General features: G+C 32.1%; 1 protein-coding gene across 6 annotated transcripts in view; it reads right to left on the minus strand.

Moving 5' to 3' along the window:
* The window catches only part of LOC128222092 (GRIP and coiled-coil domain-containing protein 2-like), a 149554-nt gene that overhangs the window by 31574 nt on the left and 93610 nt on the right, over positions 1–24370 (minus strand). The window lies entirely within an intron of this gene.

Consider the following 24370-nt stretch of genomic DNA (forward strand, 5'->3'; position numbering starts at 1 on the left):
AAACTTTAGTTTTGATACTGATGACGTAGACTGTCGTTCCTATGCTGGCTCATGGAAAAACAGTTTTCAAAGATTGTTTTTAAAGTTTATTTTTTCTCGTATTTCAGTGCAAACATATTTTAAACATTCATCATTACACTTTTGTTCATGAATTTATGTTCCTAATAATAACAGGTATTGTACGAATTAGTTTTAAATTGAACAGGGCATGAAAACATTTATTAACAGTGGTCGCCGTTTACTGGTGAAAGGTCGAAAGTGAAAACAAAACAAATGAGGATTAACATTGGATTGAAAACAGTTTTGAACGTTTTAGAGTTTGTTTCATGATACATGGTTTCTTTCGTATTATTCCCCTATAGAACGGTCGTTTCTAAGATTGGAGAAAGACAACGCGTTGTCGTTGATATGACGTGTGGGTGGGTATTTTGAATTTTTTTTCATTTATTAGTCAATTCATGTGTGAATTTCACCGGAAGTTCGTATTACAAAGTCGGACATTATAAAAAGATAATAAATGCATGCTAGAACATCAAATTTACGTTCAAACATTTGTTTTCGTCTAATGTTTGACTATTGTATGGAAGCAAATGTTCGAGCACTCAGCTTAAAAAAACGTTTGGAAAATGTTGTCTTTCCCCTATTGAACAGTAATTTGTGTTTATTTCAATCAAAACCTTTTTCAAACATTTTCCATCATTTTCGAATAACTTTTTTATTTTGACATAATTTACTGGTTCCGTTTTGATGAAGGGAAAGTAATTGATATGTCCTCTGCTGTTATTTCACTGATTAAACTCTATATTTCACGCAAAGGCATGAAAGCAAAGTCAGTTAAACCTAACGATCTTATATGGATACTATTTTATTGCATATTTGTATTAATTGATAATTGATCTCTAGGATGCGAACACACTTTGAAGAAAATCGATGATCTTTGTGTCGCTGTGTTGCGGTTTCACGACGGTGGCAAAACTATCGTCTTCCGAGAATCATTCTCTGTATGTCCGATAATAACAATCTTTCATTTGGCGCGTCTTGTTAAAATTGTTAACCCCCAAGAATGATAGAACATGCAAAAATAAAATGATACAAAAGCGAAAGTATAATCTAAGTATAATCTCAATTTAGCGCGCACAACGTCATTACGAAATTTGCATAACACGTGATTTTCTGAATACCTAAAATTCTATGTTGCTTTATATGCTACTGCTTAGCATTTTTTAACTAATAAGTTTTTGGTTTAAATACTTGTCCCGGTAATTCATCAGAAAACACTTATTTTATTATTATTTTTCTCTATGATATCGAAATTGCAGAAGAAAGTACAGTTAAATTATAACAATTATTGGTTTTAGTGGGTACTACGAAACAGGTACAATCATACAATAGGTTTTTAAACAATGTGCAACTAGTACCAACTACTTCCTTCGCATATAAACACGTTCACATGACTTATTGTATGTAAGAAAATATATAGTTCTCATGAGAATTTAAACATATGCTGATGATGTGTGCCATTAGTTCACATAAGAAGTGAATACTTAAGAAACACGTCTCAAAGTATTCACTAGTTTAGATTGGTATATATATATATATATATATATATATATATATATATATATATATATATATATATATATATATATATATATATTTAGACCAATCCAACTTTTGGGTAACTTTGATGCAACCTTTGGGAGACTCGTGTCGCCCATAGGATATATGTTGTGTCGCCCAAAAGTAGTTGTGTTTTTTTCTATCAATTTATTTTTTAAAATAATAAAACAATTTTGCAAACGATTTTGAAGGCTTTAAAAAAGGTTCAGTCATTATGCACTAATCAGCAGGAATACCATTTAAGGAAAAATCATGAATTTTTAAAAAGTGTGTATATTTTGAAAACAACCTTTGGGATACATTTAATTTTTTATCAATAATTTTCTTGTCATAGGTATATGTTTGAGATAAGAATTCATAAATGTAAAGAACATAATATTTTTTAACGGAAAAGTAAATTGTGTTCAATTTTAAAGATTCCGAAATTCCCTCAAAAAAATATTTTCGCAATAAGCGTACGTTCCGTGTTTTCGTGTCGCCCAAAGGTTGATGTATATTCAATGCTTTGCAGACTATAAGAACGGCATGTTCTTTTTAGTTGTATTAATTATTTTATTGAAAATTTAATAAACACAAATGACAAAAGTGCTAATATATAATTTATAATAGTTGTATTTTAAAATGTTTAATTGGACATTCGAACCAAACGTCGAGAAAGTTTCAATTTGGCCTACAGTCACTACCAAGGGTGACGGACCTGACGCAACTATTTGCGAATAACGAATGGCAAATAGGTCGCATGTGCTTCGTCTCTATATTACAGATAACCGTGTTCTATATTTATTTACTGATATAAGTGGGAACAGTTCATTTCAAAACCATTTAAGGTACATATACTTACAAATACGTTCGGATATAATACTTCAGATAAAACGAATATGCTCGGAGTTGCAAGCTAAATAAAGCACATATTATATCTTAGTTAGTAATTGAACAATTGTGACTCACAACAGTTATCTGATATTTTTTTATAATGTGCTATAATAAATGATTTTCACTGCAGTTTTATAGTTTATTCATGTATCATATGTACACAACATGACAAAACATAAACTACAAATATTAAAGAGTTCAGTGCACATCCATTCATAAAATTGAATTACAGGAGACTAAAAATACAACAACATATCTTGACATTGTTAATAAAGGATAAAAAACAATTAAGTCTATTCTAAAAAAGATAATTACTCTTATTTACATGACTCTTTTAAGCTAAGAAACTATGATACATCTAAAAGGATTATCACTTAACTACTTGTACAAAGCATTGAATCGGAATTCAAGTATATTAAAACAGGTTTTGGTGGTTAATTTAACAATATCTGTATTTGAGAGTAAAAATATACACTTATGTACCTGCACGTATTATTTTATCATGCAAACTGATATGTTTGTCTTGAAGCCAACGAAATCTGTGATTTTATATATACAAAAGCTGTCATCTTTTAATGCTACTTAACTGGTCTGGATCTACATAAACATTAATCAAAGGTAAAAGATTTTCTTTATGGAATGCGTAAGGAGTGAATGCTGCTGATATTCATTCCATAAATTGTGTTCAAATCATACAGGCCATTAATAGCCTTTTCTATTTCCGTTGTCAACAAATGTTGCCGAAATCATTAGAAATAAAACAAGTGTAATAGGTTATTTATTTTCAATTTATACTTCTTGTTTATTGGTACAGGTTCAGTTCATATATGCATATTACTTTAGAAAAAGAACGGTTTAAAAAAGTAAAACACAAGTTTAATTCTGTTACATTACTGTTTAACGCGTATTGATGCGTTATTAGTGAATAATTAGATGACTGGCTGTTTCCGTGTATTTATATGTGTTAACTATTATCGGCGAAACGAACTGCGAAATTATGCATTTATGGAAAATATTTCTTACTTATAACAAGATTATAAACATGTATTCAGTAGCTAAAACCGTACAAAACATAAATGACTGGTGGGTCCTAAGATAATAATAGTCATCAAGTATTGTCTCATAAAAGAAATACCGTTTTATGTTCCTTTGTTTCATATTAAAGACGGTGTCCTTCATTATATTTTTTAATTATATTTCTTAATTTTGATAAATTGAAACACTTCTTTCAATTGAGGTTACTCTAATTTGGGCATGAGAGTGAATCTTTAAATGAGATCTTTTGACCAGTAACTCTTCAACTAAATTTGAAACACATGAAATGTCACAGAAGTCCTCTCTTGCTTAATGTCCAAAGAAAGTCCAATTCTAAGAATACTAAAATATGATTTTTGCGAACATTCAACAGTCAATCGCTTGAATCCTGAACTGAACGACGTAGAGACAACACTAGTATCCCGTCTGACAATGACTGGCCGCTGACACTTAAACCGAGGAATTCGGACTTCATTGAGTTGTTCCATTGTGTTGTTTGCATTACCACTTCACAAGTAATGCATGAAATATGTCTACCATATGCAAATGAATAGTCTGTAAATGCCAGACCCTTTACTCATATCATGTATGTTTTAGTCGCTGTAAATAACTCATGGATACTTAATTGCCTTTATATAGGCGTAAGTAAGAGTTAACATTTTCAAGAATAGCATAATACTTGTGTCTTAGAGATACTTGTTTTTAAATGTTGACAATTAAATGTGTTGTAGCATGACTTTTAAACCGAGTATATAAGGATATATGTTCATGCAAGTCGTGTTTTATTACTTTGGAATACACAGTAGTTAACTTTTAAATTGAAATGTGAAAAACACCATAAATATCTTGAAATGTCGATAGAATCTCTTAAAATAAAGCAGTGGGCGTGATTGCAGGTCTAGGGGGGTTTGTGCATTGTACAAGTATGTGCTTCTAGCTTCTATACCGATATAATGATATTTTTTCATAACCTTGATATATGCATTTTCTCAACATTTAGGTTCTCAACTATGTGTAATCTTTATAAGAAAAATAATTTGGGTTTTCTTAATTATTACAGTATAGAATATCGGTCACTTAGTGTGAGGACCTAGACGCGAACCCAAGCAATTACTTTTTTAAGCTTTATTTAACAGCTGAAAGTGATAAGATTAACTTAGTTGCAACCTTCAGACAATATAAGTCAGAAACCGAAAACTGTTAACTCAAAATGGCTCCTAAACGGTGCCAATATTAAGTATCCAGTATACTATGTTTCCTGGATAAGCAATAGTTCCAAGAATTAGGATTCGAAGCAGGGTCTCTTGCGAAACAACTATGCCGCACAACCGCATGGTGATAATGACTCATTTTTATATTTTTATGGTAATTGCCCCATTTGCATTATCGTCACTTTCAAGTGTCGTGGCACCAACCTCGCACTCACATCTATGAGTAAATGTCAAAGTTTGTGAACAGATACATTTTCATTACTTATCCTTCCGGCCAGCTCTTCAGTGTAAATCTTGTTTTAAACCTTTGTGGTACTTCTGTGGGACTGATCAAAACATTTCTTAAGAGCAGAAGGTGATGCGCCGAAATCTCATTCGTTATGATTACATGAAGTTTTGAGCAGACTGCAGAAGCCGCACAATTCATCTCAGGATTTCTCATTTCGACGCAAATAGGTCTAAAACCCATGAGGCAGTGGACATAAATTATGGTTGATCTTCCTATTTTTATCGGTAATGTTTTCTATGAAAACTTATTGAATGAACTTTTTTATTTTATTTTTTACAATTTCAATGCAAAAGTTATGATGTTCAAATTGAAATGAATATTTCAAACCACTTTTTTATGAAAGATGAATCCGCCCGAAAAAGAATTTCAAAAGTATACACTGTCGAAGAATTCACTTTTCAAACGTTATTCGTGATATGATTTTCGAATTTTAAACAATACGACGAATAAACAGTTATTGTTGCTAAGACTAAAATGCACATGGGCGATATATAAGTTTCAAAAATAATCAGATCGCGTTGTCAGCCGATTAAATCTTCAATAATAAAAAAGGGTCCAAGATTACTGTGACGTCAGCTTTATCATGTACCATTTACAGACCTCCGGCCCCAATTGCTCGATACATCTTAAGTCCCTTAAAACAGTATTAAGTTCAGCCGATTTTTTTGTTTGGTTTAATTTGTGCCATTTTACCCTTTTAAGCGTTTTGGGAATTCGAAAGGGAATTATCTGTATGCTTATCACAATGAGCTATTTTTCGTTTAGATAATTGTATAAAAGTTTGCTAAAATAATATCTTCAAAGACCAAAATAATAGTAAAAAAATCCAAATGTTGCGCTTCTTCAAAAGTTGTATTGAAATCCATATATTTCAGTTCCAATGTGACACGCCTTCACTGTTTACTTATTGTACAATTAGCGCGAAATATCTTAATTAACTAATCAGTAAATTTCACTTTCTTCACTATGGTCATTTTAACACTGGTTCAGCCACACGTCAGAGACTTTCTGAATACATGCAATTGCGTTAATATATCAATGCACAACTTTCGTCAATTTGAATTGAACTTATCAGATGTATTTAACAGGGTATTTATTTTTATTAAATCCATGGCGCGATCATGACTCTAAAAAGCGGCCGTATAAATAACTTTCATGTTGTTTTTTTTAGTTTAGGGTTAAGGTCATCATTGTTCATGTCAAATAGGCACTCAAAAAACACTGGCCCGTTTTAGTAGGGCATGCACATTAGATATAACATTTAAAGTATAAAAAAATATGATTTTTAATGCAACAGTACACACATCCTCATAAAATTCTGATGAATAAGTGTCCAAAGTGCAATAACGGGGTTATAGCAGGTACAACCAATTATAGTTGTGACCTGCAGAATGTCTTTGTCTCACGAGCTAATTCAAATTTCTCGCATGTTTCAACTTTAACTGAAAACAGACCCAGACTACTACGTTCAGGAATGGGCTGTGAAAATGTGGTGACAAAATTCGCCGTCTGTGATATTGTGCAAACAATGCATTTTGCACTTCTTGTTTTAACAATCAACCCAATAACAACCATTCTTTGCAAAAGTGTATATCGAAACATTGAAGATGACACTCTGCTTGAATTGGATTCTTACAACCCCGGACCAAGCAATTGGTGTGCATCATAATATTACCTTGTACATACGTTCAAATCCCCATTACACTGCAATGTTCACAGTAGTACTGCAGGTCTATTTGGGCCGTTATACACATATATTTGTCTTCCAGCACCTTGTTCTCGGATACAAGTGTCGGTCGATATCCGTCACAGGTTAGTAAAATTCAGAGTTAAATGGACTATCAGGCGCGTAAATATAGATATACGAGTACTCGGCTGAATCCATATGATATTGACACAAAACAGACAGCGTTGCAATACGCATACTTGACTACCTGATGTTTATTTCAAAATACTTAATAAAGCACCTCAGAACGACCAGAATGAACCAGATTGCACCGTGGTTTACAAATGTTCCGAAGGGGGTGCAAGCACATTCATCAATAGAGGGCTAGCTACGCGCCTGACTATGGCTGTAAACCAAACCCTAAGATATTCGTATTGACATGCTTTTGAACGTGTGTTTGGTTTTACCTAAGATCAAGGCCTTCCCCTAGAAGACACGTGCAAGTATTGGTGGATGAGTGCGGGAGGCGGTGTTCACTCTTCCGTGCGTCAATTTTTTTTTTCAATGCCAATTTAACAACAACATAAAATGATTGCTTTGTTGCCAAAAATTGGCCTGCCCAAGATGTCTCTCAATCACAAGGACAAGAATTTTGATAAGTTGTATGTAGCCTCATATTTTTGCTGTTAACTAACAAAAATCAAATAATATTCCTTTGGCAAAAGCATGCCTTGGCCTTAGTAAATAGCGTCTGAAGTAAAAAAAAAGAAAATAAAGAAAATTTCCTGAAACCGCAAGTCGCAGTCCCTTGAAATAAAGTTTTTGAGCATGGTGTAATGGTGCTTTACACAGTTTGTTCAAATTAAGGTTTTTTGCTCTCTAGACTGGCCCTGTGTGGTACAAGGATTTCCATGTTCTTTTTTAGTCTTATTTTAAAAATCTTCTTTAAAATTAGGGCCGAATGAACATGCACTCTCACTCACACTCCAACCACTATCCCGTTAGGGACACTCAAGTGATCACTTGAGTTGAATGAATGGAGTGACACTCAAAAGATCTTTCTGTTTTCAAACGCCTCGCTTACACTCCATCTCATCAAATGACCAATTCAGTACAAATACATGTATGTTTTCATGATCATATCGGATTATCTGTTTCACTATGGTGGTGTTTACAGTATCTAATGTTAACATATGTTTTGGATTGTGAATATTTAAAATAACAGTTCCAAAATTCGTTAAAATTCGTTTTCTGTTGTTGTTGTTGTTTTTTTTTTAAATAGGTCTTAGAGTTTGAAAATAAATTAAGACTTTATTAAAAAGCACATTATATGGAAATAATAAACGAATGAATCTACTTTTTAAAGAAAATTACATCTCGGACTGAAAGCAAATCAAGAAATGTAGGGAGCCTATGATCGGATGATGATGACGGTAACAACAACAACAATAATAATAATAATAATAATAATAATAATAATAATAATAATAATAATAATAAAAATAATATCATTATATGATGATAATAATAAAAATAGAATAAATCCAACTGAATGTAGGCTGGAAAATACATATTATTTCTCTGACCAAGGTCTGAAATGAACATGTTGCGTAAAACCATGTACGCGAAGTTAGCGGCCTAACAGCATGAAGTTTGAGGCCTGGCGGCCCCGCTTCCTAGCGGCCTAACAACGTTCCGTATTTCAAAACTTTTAATATGCGTTCTTTTCAACAATGATAAATTAGATGTTTCTATTCAAAGGTCAATGTTCTTACGAACATATAAGCATTTTTCCTTATTTTTTAGGCGGCTGGATTGAGTGGTATCGGAATTTTAGACCGCTAGGCTATCAGGCCGTTAGGCCCCAAGATTTACGCTGCTATGGCGCTGGATTGCTCGATCAAGTTTTTGAAACAAATGTTAATAATCGCTCCAGAGTATTGCATTTCGCATAAAAAAACCAATGGTTTCAGCATTGTTTTAGAAAAAAACTAATATAAAAATGTTTTGAATAAGAAATGATATAAGGCCGCAATTATACTATAATTGTGAATAAAACATTGATTTATCATTAGTTTCCAATTAAACACATGCACAATTTCTTTGAGATAGAGAACAAATTTAGGATTTTAGGATGCCAACTTCACGCCGCTAGGACGCAAGGCCGCTAATTTACGTCGCTTGGCCGCTTACCTCACGCCGCTATGCCGCTTAATTCACGTACATGAAGCTGCCTTTTATTGCAGCCATCGATGAATTGCATCCATCAAGTTTGCTGAGCGTTGGAGATCAGCACAAAAAAAACAAATATGTGATTTTTGCATCCTTTTGAAAAATTGATTTTTTTTGAAGTCCACGTTATTGAAGTAAAATGTACTTCAATGGATTATCCCGGTCTCTTGAATATTAGCTGGGAACGAGCGGCCTTGCGGAGTGAAGTTGGTGGCCTAGCGTCCTACTTCTCTACTTCAATGCAATTGAACATTCGTTTCATTTTATGAAAACAATGATTAATCAAAGCATATGTATTCATAGATTAACACAAATCATGTTCATATGTGTTTGCTTCTTAAACAATACTTGTTTACGAAACAATCAACACTCTAAAGCGAGTATAAATCAAATTTGATCACCAATCCATTTAGGGAAAATGCCGGTATTCGCTTAAGGATATTGATTTGTGAATAGGAACATAAGATTAATTATTGTTTTAGAAGAAAGCGCATATATAATGTTTTGAATTAGGAAGCAATTTTAGGTGGCCGCTTACTTCACGTACATTGCAGCTTTGAGGTTTTACGCAAGATTTTTATTACAGAGCGTGGTCAGGGCATTAATATGTCTTTCCCAAAAACCAGTCAGTTGGATTATTATTAGTAGTATTAGTATTAGTAGTAGTAGTAGTAGTATTGTTATTATTATTATTATTATTAATATCGCTCTTTTTCTTCTTCTTCTTCTTCTTTTTCGTCTTCTTCTTCTTCTTCTCCTTCTTCTTCTTCTTCTTCTTCTTCTTCTTCTTCTTCTTCTTCTTCTTCTTCTTCTTCTTCTTCTTCTTCTTCTTTTCTTCTTCTTCTTCTTCTTCTTCTTCTTCTTCTTCTTCTTCTTCTTCTTCTTCTTCTTCTTCTTCTTCTTCTTCTTCTTCTTCAATATCCTACATCGCTTGAGTTGTTATTCACTATGATGTATTATTTTCACACCCGAAGCCGATTCATTTGCTTATTCTTTCCATGTGTTTTCGACTTAACATTTAGTATTTTTAAACGCTTAAAAAACAGTTTTTGCAAACAAACAAAAAATAAATTTATACACGAAAACACATTAATTAACGTGATACATTGCATAACGGCTGCATATTAAAACACACACACACGTGCATTTCAGTGCGTTTTGCATCATTTTGTTTATTTCCAAAATGTTTATTCAAGCGATTGTTTTAAAATATTAATTTCAAATTATAATAGTAATTGTTTTTTATTTGACACCATTTCTAACAATAAGGTACCCAAATCTTATATAAACATATTTGTTATGTTTACTGAAAACACCACCATAATCCGAAATGATCATGAACAAGTACATGTATTTGTTATTGTATTGGTGACTTGATGAAGTGGAGTGTTAGTGAGGCGTGTGATTACGAACATATCTCTTGAGTGTCATCCCCCTTGTACCACTAAAGTTACTTCAGTGTCCCTTGCGGGAATGTGGTTGGAGTGTTAGTGCGAGCGGCTGTTCTGAATGTGTCCGTTAGTTCCCGAATAATGAACATAGCAATACATATAAGATAGTTTGACAAAATATATTTTAGTTTTCCATTGCAAAAAGACAGCAAACATTTGCACACTAAGATCTTATAGTTTGATTAAGATTGATTAATTTGACCTATGATTAAAGGCTATTCTTTCTGATCAATATACAACTGTCGTACCTGTTTGACAATGCGTTTAATATCAGTTGAATTCTCAATTAACTATACTATACTGTTATCATGACGTGATGCTACGTCATGCGTTATCATGTAGATAAACAGCTATTAACTTATTTTTGTGAAATAATATACAGTTGTTGTTAACCTCAAAATCAGTATTCTCTATTATATCGTCTCGTTCAATAATTTATTTTGGGTCAATATGACCTCATATTTCCCAGCTTAAAAGTAAATAAGTTTATTTATTTATTTATTTATTTATTTATTTATTTATTTATTTATTTATTTATTTATTTATTTATTTATTTATTTATTTATTTATTTATTTATTTATTTATTTATTTATTTATTTATTTATTTATTATTCACATGATTTTTTATTCACATATTACTGTTTTTCCCAGGATAATCATATTTTGTATTTCAAAGGAAATGCTATTTACATTCATGCATAAGAAACATGATGAGTCCTAGAATGGAGAACTACATAGTTTATTAATCTTCGTGAATATTCATTTCAAGCTTAATAATTTTATGTATATCGTTCAAATACAAAATTAAATGTTTTAAGGACTTATAGCTAAAAATTCTATATTTTAATTGATGTTTAAGAATTTCGTGATTAACCTATTCAAATACTATGATATTTTCATCCGGATGGGGAAATCAATTGTCTGCATTCGAAAGGATTATTGGAGTTGTTTTGGTCATGTATTTAGACATTGGATTAGTATTCATTCTCATTCATCAGAGGTTTGATAACGGTATTTCTAACGCATAGCATCATCACTTGGGTAAAGAGATTAGGTTGTTTAAGCTGATAAAGTATGGTTCGTTCTCAAATGGTTTGACACGTTCTCAAAGGTAGATAAACAAACACTGTTATTGATATCTACTGTATAAACATACACTTCGCCATTTTTCCCCAATCCTTAAGATGCTGGTACAGATAAGTTGATACATTTAGCAGTTAGTTTCCTGCTTCGAGTTTCCAGCCTAGCTGTTTTACACATAAGCATTACAAATTAAAGTGAAGTCAGCCATCATTAGGGTGTTATTGCATATTAGATATAACAATCGAGAATATTATGTTGTATTTATATTGATTAACTATTATATTAGAAAAAAGTGGTCTAATTGAATGCATTAGAATATTGCTAAAACTAATCGGGTATTTTTTTAATTAAGTGCACAGATCTTTGTTCACAAATCGAATCGTAAAATCAATGTGTTCAAAATCAAGTTTTGCATGCATATTATATTTTATTTTTTACATACATATATAGTTCATTTATAATGATTTTTCTTGATTTAAGATGTAGAAATGCCCCTTAACAAGTCGTACAGTTGAACAACAAGATTTTCAAAATTACATGCATAGCTTAATTTTAAAGCTGACTTTTGTATCAGAAATTAAATAATCATGCAATTGATTCGATTACATTTTATAACTTAATAAGTTTCTGTTTTTTTTTTAATTAAATAAAACATGCAGTTTAATTGGGCAGCCGCCCCTGCACCTTTTATTTCCCAAGCATAATTTATTGTCTAAAAAGAAGCCAACCGTCTGAATTTATCATTTTGTATTGATTTAACTTAATTATTTCAGGAAAAAACCTTTAAACCTCAAACTGAGCTGAAGGTTTAGGGGGTACAAGCGCCACATGAAACAATAGGCCCCATGTTGATCAAGTGATGATAACTGATACAAATGAAAAAGAGAATAACTACAACCAGAAGCCAATCACTAGATTGGATAAGCCGAAATAAAAAGTATAACCAAGTTATTAGCATATAATATCATCGTAGGAGCCAGTTAGACAAAAATGACTTAGACTGATTAATGGTGAATTGCTAAATAACATGTGAATATTAGATATATATACTAAACTTGTCTACGCCTATACCCTTTTTCAGAAATAGCGATATGGGCAACGGTGTAAATTTATCCTTTACATAATTAAGCGAAATAGGTATATATGCAAATTTTAAGATTGAAACTACTAGATGGAGGTGATGTGACGCACAAAGACCGGGTACTGGTACGTTGGGAACATATAGGGCTACCATCTGATACAAGCCAATAAGGGCCAGCTTTGAGTCAAGTTGACTAGTAATGAGTCTTAATGTCAGGAACCGCGGAATTTGCTATTATACGCGAGTATGTGGACTCTGGGCTGGGAGGATAATAAGTGCGCAATGTGACTTCCGGAAACTGGATACAGGCAGGTAGGTGACATTTAGTTTACCATCCGGACCCGAACCAATAAGGGAGGATCGGGTAGGTCTACTCAAAATGACTTTAAGTGTCAAGGACCACAGAGTTTTCCTTTATAAGCCAGGGTGTGGATTTTTGTTGGGGGTAAATACTACTAGATGGGGTGGTGTGACGCCTAAAGACTGGGTACCGGTACGTATGGGACATCTAGGGCTAATACTTGGTATAAGCGAATAATGGCACCCAAAGGCACCGTGTCCTGGCTTATTCGCTCAAAGTATTGGTTAAACATTTACCAGTTGAAACAATCACATTTGTGCAAATGTGAAGAACCAGAAATGCCTCTTAAACTAGTTAGAAGATGGTTGTTATTAGTATGATAAAATATGGAGGAAACGCCATAATAGTAGTATATTATAACCTGGTGTGATTTTGACGTCCGTATAGGAAGTAATTACAGCGACCCCTTATGAGTACGCTCTGCTATATTTGGTTACCCACTTCGTTTTAGAAAATGTAAACATTGTTATGCGGACGATATAATTTTATTTTATTTAAACAGCATTTTATAGCACCTATAGTGGGTTCAATCTAAATAAGCTTGAAACATTTGAATACAAATAAATAAGCATATATTTGAAGCGTTCATACATTGAAATTCTTATTATTAGGTTAATGATTAAGTCAAATGTATTAGACAAAGAATAGGGAAACCATATCTTTTATTCACAAGAAAAAGCAAAAAAAAATAAGTTCAAGTTATATTTCAAAATACATATACATTTATAAAGATACATATAACAGCAAATTCACTTTTATAAGCAAAAGAAAAAAATGATTTCGAATGCCATAAAGCATAAAAAGTGAACTTGCATAATATAACTTTCATACTTATCTTCAGTGCATTTTTATGGGGTTGTATATTGATTTATCGTTTAAGACTTTATACCTCTCACGGTGTTTACATAGATTTCTTTATAAGAAGATGCATACCGCATTAGCGGATACGGTTGTTGATTAGTCAGTCCTGTTATCTCGACTCCACCTACCGTCTGGTGATCGGCATTTTCACAATTAGCTGGGTTTAATCATTTATAACTCAAATATTCCACATTGTTTATAATTTGAAGCCTTGATGAAAGCATAACAGTTAGATGGCAGTATTTTATATTGGTTAATTCATTATTGATTGTGATCGTTTCTGACCGAAAAGGTTTGGGAAGTCAAATTTAAATGATTTAAAAAAAAATGCACTGCCTCTTCCTAACAAGATGTCACAGAGAACACTGACTATTATCAAAAAGAACAGAAAACATGAATGTACCAACAACCAGCCATAAAGCATAAGTCTAAGACGGAAAAATACACAAATCTTCAAAGAATTGGCTGGCTCAAGTTGTTTTGCGCAGTCACATAAAATGTTCCTTAAAAAATGTCGGGCAGCAAAAACAAAATAATGGTGGGGAAGGTGTGTGTTTTCATGAATATCTCATATTGAAATAAGAAATTGTCAGTAATATAATGAAATATAATGAAATAAATAAGACTTATTTGTGATACAGTGCAGTATTATTACGTTACTAAACATGCAGATTTTGTCTTGATGTATTTTTAGGCAACATGCAGAAACCCTCCCAAAGCAGGGAATGTAGTTAGTGAGAAGTATGCCACAAAACATGTTTTGCATATTTCTTTATAAGACTTATTGCTATGTTTCTTAAATGTTGTATGAAAAATGATTTTAGCAAGAGATAAATCAGAAGTGATCGTAAAGCTTTAACGTCACTAAAAGCCAGAACACAAGAAGAGACGCCACAAAAAAGGTGGAAATATATTGACACCTAAGAATACACATACATCGTAACCAAAATAAGATTGATGTTGTTTTAATCTTATACAGACTAAACAAATTATATCTGCATTTTTGTAATATTTTGTTCGAAATTATCCTTTTTTATACGCCATAGCGTTTTTTTGTACGCATTTATACTGGACTTACTTGTACTGCTGTAATAAATAACTTGTTGATTAAAGTGTAATTTATCATTTTTAAAAGAATCATATGACTATGGTGTTTAAGCTATTCAAGATCTTTGCATAAATAAACTTATTTCAGCACTTATGTACGTGATAAATAATGAAGACCTTTTATCTAATCGAGCTACTATTTTCTTTTTGTCTTATAATTATGTTAATGTGATGAGATATATATTTCTTGTTAAACCAAAATAAATATCAGTCTTCGCTATTTCTAGAAATGTTCATTATTATAAAGCTAAGACTATAATCTTGACACTCGTTATCCTCCTTGCATGTTCAACTTATAGTGTTAATAAGCCGAACGGACGCACTTACGCAAACACTGACGCACCCACGCACGTACGCATCTACACGGACCCGCCTGTTTGGTTTACTCATATCTTAGGCCAGATTTTTTTTTTTCGTTTTACGGGAGCGCCGTACCTAAATATTGCAAAACCCAAATAAGAAAAATATTCAAATTCCTTACTTTATTTTTATTTTTTCCGCCGCCCGTTTTTTTGATCTCCGATAGAAAATAAAATTTAGTGGGTTTTTTTAACTTATTGCTAATTTAACAACAACAACAAATTATCGCGCACAATTTCCAAGATGGCAGAAGCCGGCGCTTCTTGCTTATGATGTTAACTGAAATGTGTTTCATTGTTTTGTGATATCACATGCATATTATATGTGATGATGAAAATAAAACTTGAAACTTGCTTATTATCATCATCTAAGCGATTGCAAGGAAAGTGGCCGCCTTTAGGAAATTTTAAAGTGGATTTAGTTTGAAGACTAATCAGTGCGTTTGTCATTTTGTGATATTTATACCAAAGCATAAGATCTCTAAAATATTTCTGTGTGTAGACCTGTTTACACGGGGAAACATTGAGAATTGTAATTTGCTGTACATGTTCCGACTACAGAAAAAGACGAGAATGTGACATTGGATTTGGCTTGTTTGTCTAAAGACAATTAAGTTATACCAACATATCGCATACCATTTTAATGGGCATTGGCTCCTCTTTTCATGTTACTCATTTTAAAATGGATTGTTTGTATGTTCATTAAGAAACTGAAACAAATGGACTCTACTGTGAAATCTGGTAAGTTTGAGTTACATACCTTGTTTCTTTTCTTGTATATCAAAGACATTAAATTTGTTCAGATGTGTTGTTTATCTCAATATATGTACCCACAATGATATTTATCAACATTTTAGACACAAACAATATGCCAGATGCCTTATGTTTTGCCGGTGCAGTTTCAGTGACTATAAAAAGCACGACAAAAGTATATATGCTCATATTAAAATCATGCATATATAATAATTTGTGTAATTTTACTAATTTTTATTTAAAAGTGCAGTGTTAAATACTGTGGAGTTACAGTTGAAGAATATATTTACATGTGGTGTGAATCAGTTGACTTGTGGCGTTTAGGAAGTAAAATGAATATCCAAAATTAATGTTGAAATAAGTTCCTTAAACGTGCATTATGAACCAGGTTATGCACCAGTCAATTGTAACCACGGCCCCTAGGTCCGGGGGTATAAAGGGGATAACGAGAGAAATGGGCGGTTATTTACCTTCCAGGTGGCCCCGCAGTGCTGAGAGAATGCGGTGGTTTTGATTTTGCGCCGATAATAGTGGGGGAATGGGCCTTACCTCAGGGTGCAGGGGATTTGGCGTGGATTTGACCAGTAGATTGTCGCCTGTCTCTAAGCAGGACAGGGTTTTACCAAGGATTAGCTGGACTGAAAGTCAAATTCTCCGCTATTCTCAAGACCTGGGTTGGGGGAGTGGCTGGTTACAATTCAATGGTGCATGATTGAGGCTACTTGTGAAAACGACTTCTTGTTTTGACATTATTATACAGATCTATTATACAACAGGCAGTATGGAGTGCGAAACAAGAGTGCACAACTTCAAAACATACATTCTTTAAATGTTTCCGAAAAAAAGAAACAAAATACGAAAAATCAATCTTTTTTTATTTATTTTTTCTCGACGCTCATTTTTCGACATCTTTTTCTTAATTTTATTCCCTCCTCATGGCGCTTAACTTTGAAAACTTTCTTTGAAAATTTTGAAAAAAACTAAAAAAAACTCTGGCCTTATTGCGTATAAAAAGTTTACATAGCACATTTAAATACAAATATTTCAGCACATATTTCATAAAGTACGCATGTTACACTTTGTGCACAGTCTTTCTGCTCAATCGATGCCTCTGTATATACCTTCTTTAATGATAAGTTTATGTTTAGAACACCTGAATCGTTGTAATGCTAATCTATACTTCATAATATTAATATAGTTAAGATTGGGTTCATATATATAACTTTTCCTCATAACTGCATACGATTTTAACTTTCTGCTATTATTAGCATCTTCAAACCAACATAATACGCATTGATCATGAGCACGTTGTATTAACATCTCCAATTCAGCTTTCGTAACATTTGCATTATGCTACATATATGTATGTCAAACTCATCTAATAAGCGTTTTACTTGTATAGACATGTATAAATCTGAAGGTATTTTGATAAGGCGTATTGATGATCACATAAAAATAATGCGCTGAATGTTTCTCCAAATAAAAGAATTAATACAAATGTCAAATGGTGAGCAATCTCGAGAGTAATCGGTACAACCTAAGATATTCGTACTAAATTAGTATCAAGATTGCTTGTTTATTGTTTTCATCTGGATGGGTTTATATTTTTATTACGTGAATATTTTGCATGTATGAGAAACGAAATATCACCCACATGACACTTTCAATGACAGATGTAGAGCCACAGTAAGAAAATACTAAAAATGCTTGTAAATAGTGTCCAAAGTATTTGGTCAAATCCGACCTTTGGGTAACATCTTTGCGACCTTTGGGAGACATTGAAAATTTTCACCAGAAGGTCATATCTTCTTTCGACCAATAGTCATTGTGCGTTATGTGTATGCTTATTCAAGATTACTTTACGTCGTAAGTTAATTATTGATTTGCAAAACATTTATTATCTGCACAGATTCAAAGGTCAAGTGATAATTTCAAAAGTTATTTTTTTTTTATATAATTACGACTTAATGATTATCCGTAATTGTTAATATAACAAAACATAGCTCCCAATTTAGTAGTACTTGTAATTTGCAGTCGATCGTGAAATATAAATGGACTTCGTAGAAAACTTGGCGATACTAAATTTGTGAACATTATATGTGAATATGATATAGTAATTTTAACAGAGACATGCCTATCAGAAAAACATACTATAAATTTAGACATAGGAAATTTTCATTATGAGCCTTTCTTTGGTACTAAATATAAAAATACAAGAAAATATCGTTATAATGGGAGGTATCTCCAATTACTTTAAGGATAGTTTTAGAGAACATATTACAACTATTGAAATACATAAAAATGTTGTTTTGTAGACTAAAATATGTTTAGGTGTCCTTTCAGCATTCGAAGATTTATATATATGCAGTCTATATTTACCACCAAGTAATTCCACTATTTTAAAACAATTTTAAATATATTTATTCGATCTTATTGAACAGGGAATCGAAATATATAGCACTGCTGGCATAGTTGCATTAAATGGCTATTTTAACGGCCGCATGGCGTATAAAATTGACTTCTTAAATTTTGTTAATTATATAAACAACGAGCAATTTGAACAAATGTTGACAAATATTATTCTTACACCAATCGTGTATAACATGGAATAAACAAAATATTACATGCAATAAAATGAATACAGTTTCGTGAAGTCAAACGGCATTAATCTTAAAAATATATACGAATACTTATGCCTATGGTTTCTTACTAAATGAAGCCAAATGTATAATTACAGGCAATCGCACATTAAGATCAACATCGTATAGAGATACTGGTTTTATTTAACATAACTTCGTATCATGATAGTAAGCACATAATTATATTACATTCAGTAGTCAGTACATCATTTCAAAGTTTTGTAGAAACCATTGGTTACCTGTAAGAAATCTAGGATGAAACTAAATTACTTAATATATGTTTTATCGACAATGGTACCAAACATACTTTTGTGTTAAAGAGATGAGCAGCATTGAACGTTAACGCCTGATCGGATTTCATCAATCACTAGTTGATTGATAGTCAACTATTATTATTATTATTATTATTATTATTATTATTATTATTATTATTATACCTGATTTATATAGCACTCTTGTCATATGGCAATATATGTTCAAATGTGTTTTACAATACATATACACAAAATATCAAAACAAACAATTAGGCTACAAATTAAGTTAGCTAAGTCTAGCTAATGCAGAACTAGCTTTAAGACCGACCGCCTGGTAGTGTTCTTGATTTGTATATAAGTTGGCTGAAATTGTATCATCAAAGGAGTCAAAATAATGGTAAACAACACAAAATGTTGCGTTTCTTAAAACATTGTTTTGAAATCCGTATATTTCAGTTCCAACGTCACACGCCTTCACTGTTTAATATATGAGTCTTACTTATTTTACAATGATTGCGAAAACTGTTAATTTACTTATCAATAAACTTTACTTTCTTCACAATGGACCATTCAACACTGGTTCAGCAAAACGTCGAGGACTATATGTTTTGGTATTTCAAGCTCCTTGAATATATCCTAAATATTGCACCAATTAAAGATAGTTTGACAAAATATACTTTAGTTTTCCATTGCAAAAAGACTGCAAACAGTTGCACACAGTGTTTTATTATTCGTTTTTCATTATCTCAATCAATATACATTTTTAAAGATTGATTTTTTGAAGTTTTACTATGATTTTAGGCTATTATTTCTGCTCAATATACAACATCCGTTCCTGATGTACAATACGTTTTGTATGAGGAACATTTTAATTAACTTATATTTAATTTTAAGCATCATCTGATACGAGTAGTATATATAAAATTGGTTCTGCCATAGTGAGCTCAACTTGTTCAGTTCTAAAAAATAGATATAACGTCACACTGATACTTGATTTTGTTGCATATGCAGTCCATTGTGACCGCAAAATCAGAATTATCAATACTATCGGTCAATAACGCAGCTTTCCCGGCTACTTCAATTAAACAAATCAATCATTTATAAGAAATATGAATGCCCGCGTGTATCACACACTCGCACACGCGCACATGCACACTCACAGATAACACCATTTTGTATCGATCCATCGATACCATCATGTTATCACATTAAATGTTTATAAACTATTTACAGTAAATTAAGGAACACATACAATGTATTTAAGACAGTATGTCGATCAATTAAAACAACTATAATATCGTAAATACAATTAAAGGTTATCTCTTAATATGTATCTAACAGAATTTACACAAAAATCCAATTTTTTATTTGCATCTGATGTTGTAAAGCAATTCTTACATGTTTTTAGATTTATGTTTATCTATTCGAAAAAGTTCTAAACGTTTATTCTACAAGCATGTGTTTCTTCTATCGTTTTGTATGCCTAAAATGAGCGATATCTTCTTCGTTTAGAGACGATGTCCTATGCTGCAGTATAGGATATAGTAATGATTTCTCAAAAATAGCTAGTGTGACGATTTAGTAAGGATTAATATTCAAATGCAGCTGTTTGATACTACCAATGGTTTATATATTGAATCCGTTTTATTTTTCAAACAATTCTTATTCGCGTTTTAAAGCTGTTATTTCACAGATTGAACGTTGTGACAACTGTTTTAGAACGAGTCAAATTATGTGAAAATGCGTGTAAACAAGGCATATAAGAATTCAGACAGAAATTATTTAAGTTCGAAATATGATGTTTTATGCATTTGTTGTAATCAGTTAGTAACACTTTTAGCTTTAAATATAAATTTAAGAACGGAACTATGAAAATCTGCGGTCTTTTATCAGCAGTCTTTTATCGCTGGTTTGCATATATTTAGTACTACGAAAAATTCTACTCATTTCTGTACAAAAAATACAAAAGGTTGTAAAAAACGTTAAATCTGTGCTGCTAAGCAATATACTTGTTTGGACCTGTTAGTTAAAGTCTAGCTATTTTCTTCACACGTGATAGCTTTTATTTCCGATACGCACCACTCTGATATGCTGTGCAAGAATAGTTTCTACGTACATTTATTTTTTGTGCATTTACGTTAATTATTATGATAAGGTAAGACACAATCCATATACAAGACAATCAGATTTTGTATTTCAAAGGGAATGCCTATGATGTATATATATTTATATATATCATGAATATGAAATATCAATTTGATGAATGTCGTTCAAAAACAAAATCAATGTTTAAAGGGATTATAGCAAAAATTCTATAATTTTAATTGATGTTTAAGAGTTTCGTGATTAAGAGTTTCAAGAGTTTATTGGCGAATCGGCATGTTTGCCTTTGACCATTTACAAACTATCTAATGATGGCTAAGACACAAAAGTATATTGATTTATAAAGCAATTATGTGATAACAGTACATATATACATGTATTCAGTGATCAACAAAATCAATTTCTTGGCGTATGATATTTTTTCTGCGATAATTTGAATGGATTATCGGATTTGTTTTGGTCATGTAATTAGAAATTTGGGTTGTATTTATTCTCATCCATCAAAGGTTTAACAATTAAAATCTAACGCATAAAACCATCACTGTGTTCTTATAGATAAGGTTGTTTTAAGCTTATTAAGAATAATTCGTTCTCAAGGGGATACACATGTTCTGCAAAGTAGATAAACAAATATCTGCTATCTATATATGCAGTGTAAACAGTAACTTCGCCATATCTCCTCAATCCTTAGATGCTGGTACAAATAGGTTTACATATAACATGTCGTTTCCTGCTTCAAGTTTCCTGCCTATTTATAACTGACCAACATTTAGAATTTAAGAGAAGTCATCTATCATTAGTTGATAGTGAATATCAGATAATGATATAGAATTGTTTTAATGTTTTATTTGTATTGATTAACATTTATATTGATGCATTGATTACATTTTAGAATAACATGAAAATGACGAATCCACTATGAGTTCATATATTAAAGTAAGGTACATGTTTTCGATAACAACAAGACGTTTTCTTCATATCTAGATAAAAATGCTCTGGGTTACTACTAGATTAAAATTTCAGACGAAACACTTTAAATAAAACATAACCCGAACAATCGTCTTGTAATCAATTATTCCGACATAAAAGCGGAAATCTGTTGAGCAAATATAATCTATTTTTCAAATAGACGGCAAAAATTATAAAATACGTCGAAATGTGTTATCATGTACTGATAAACCAAAATCAGTTCAGGGTTAAACCTCCTCACCAAAAACAAACATTTTAATCTGATGGTGTATGGTTTACAAGCGGCATATCTAACTAGTTTTCCCCAAATCCTCAAGATCAAATATTGTATCCCAAAATAATATTTTAACATGTAAATGTTCATTCGAAGACAATAAACGTAGTTACTCAAACTTAATACGTAATACACGTACATCTGCAATAACCTGAGTCGACTATACTTAAAAAACAGTTATAATTAATATCTTCTTTCCATCAACTTGAGTGCTTAGTTGCTAAATTCAAATTCATTCTTCGATATCAGTTATGACTAATGTGTATCGCATGACAGTGAGCATCTACAGAAACTTTTAAAAATGCAGTCAACTTATAAATCACTGTAAATGAGGTTCACTCCATGTGTGAGCGACATGAACCTTATATAGGCCCTATTTTAACCAACGAAGGATAACGGATAAAAATGAAAACAATAAATAACGCAGCTTAAAACAAATAACTATGCGGGTTACGTCGAAATATAACATATATCCAAGGTATTAATAAATAATATTACCGTAACAGCAAATTAGGAAATATTTCATGACGGCTGATGAATGGTGAATTACTTAACATTCGTTATTAATATAATATAATAGTATATGTTATGAATAATATGGTTCATAATACTAGAACGATGTGATTTGACTTTTTAAGACCGGATACTGGTACGAAGGGGACAACTAGAACTACCATCTTATATCAGCAAACAAGGGCCAGCTTAGAGAACCACGTATTTTTCTATTATAAGCCAGTTTGTTGACTCTGGATGGGTTTCATGCTATTATAAAGACGCGATGTGGCACCCGAAGACCGGACAAAGGCACGTAGCGGAAATCTAGTGCTCAAACCTGATCCCAACCAATGAAGGCGCTTTGGGTAGATTTACTATTTGAATAAAAATACATAAATGGTCTTGTACCGCAGATGTTTCTATACCAGTGTGGGTAATTTTGTTGGGAGCTTAAACTACTAGATAGAGGTGATGTTGACGCCCGTAAAACGTTAGCTGGTATTTATCAGTCAGAGATTTTAGGGTTTGTGCATATGCTAATATGTATAAAAGCCTCTAACACTTAATATTGATGGCCACTATTATGATGAAATATAAAGAAAAGTACGTTATATTATATTATAACTTAAGTACACCGCGTAATTTTGACGTCTTATGAATACGCTCTGCTAATCTTGGTTCCCGTCTTTATTTTAGAAAACGTAAACATTGTATTGTAGACCACATTTTGTCAATTTGAGAATCATTTACGATTTAAGATTAGATGACGTGAAGCCAGGTTAAGTAAGTATAAAACGAGCACATGTATTTATGTAGAGCACAACACAATGAAATTCACTGGCAAAGTCCTATGCAGTACAACCGACCGGCCAGGCAAAACCAGAGACGGTTAACTCTGGAAACCTGTGTTCGTTTGCCAAGTGTCCATCCACAACGTATGAATGTCGAACCTCATTCATTTGTCTGGTTTCAAATATGGATATAAAACAGTAAATCAAAATCACTAAAAATATTGAAGTGAAAATTTAGGTTACGAAGTGAACTTGGTTACAGCGGGTGGCAGTAGCTCTAAATCATAGATTACCTAACATTCGACGGGTAATCAGCTGTCAGATTGTGCTTATATTCCACCACGTGATTCAAAAGCTTATGTGCTAGTTACACAAGGTAAACGCTTCATCGAGTAATGTCATTCCAAATTTGATATTTTTGTTATATGTCGACTGCACACCGATCAGGTATGGGCAAATATACATTTTATTCAAAAAGAATCAATCAGGCGTATTGGATTATTAAATACTTCAGCTTCAAAATATATTTTCTGTTTCAGACTTTCAAATACAAGATCCAACCGAATTTTCGAATCAATCATGGATCGTTTTCGCTTGTAATAAGCAGCTGGGGAAAAATAATGCCAAAAATAATAGTAAGAGTAATAAAATCAATAAAGATAATACAATTTAATGGTATCCATCCAAAATTGAAGAACTTAAAAGTAGTTTGTCATTCAAATGTAACCAATTGTCTTGATTTGTAGAACGATTAGATTCTAATTAAACATTGAGGGTTCAACAAATTCGTTCATACAGATAATTCAAATTCGTCTTTGTGTCGGTTTGCCAAAAAACAAAATGATACAACTTCTAGAAAATC

The sequence above is a fragment of the Mya arenaria genome, chromosome 16 (genome assembly GCF_026914265.1).
Source record: "Mya arenaria isolate MELC-2E11 chromosome 16, ASM2691426v1".
Classification (NCBI taxonomy): domain Eukaryota; kingdom Metazoa; phylum Mollusca; class Bivalvia; order Myida; family Myidae; genus Mya; species Mya arenaria.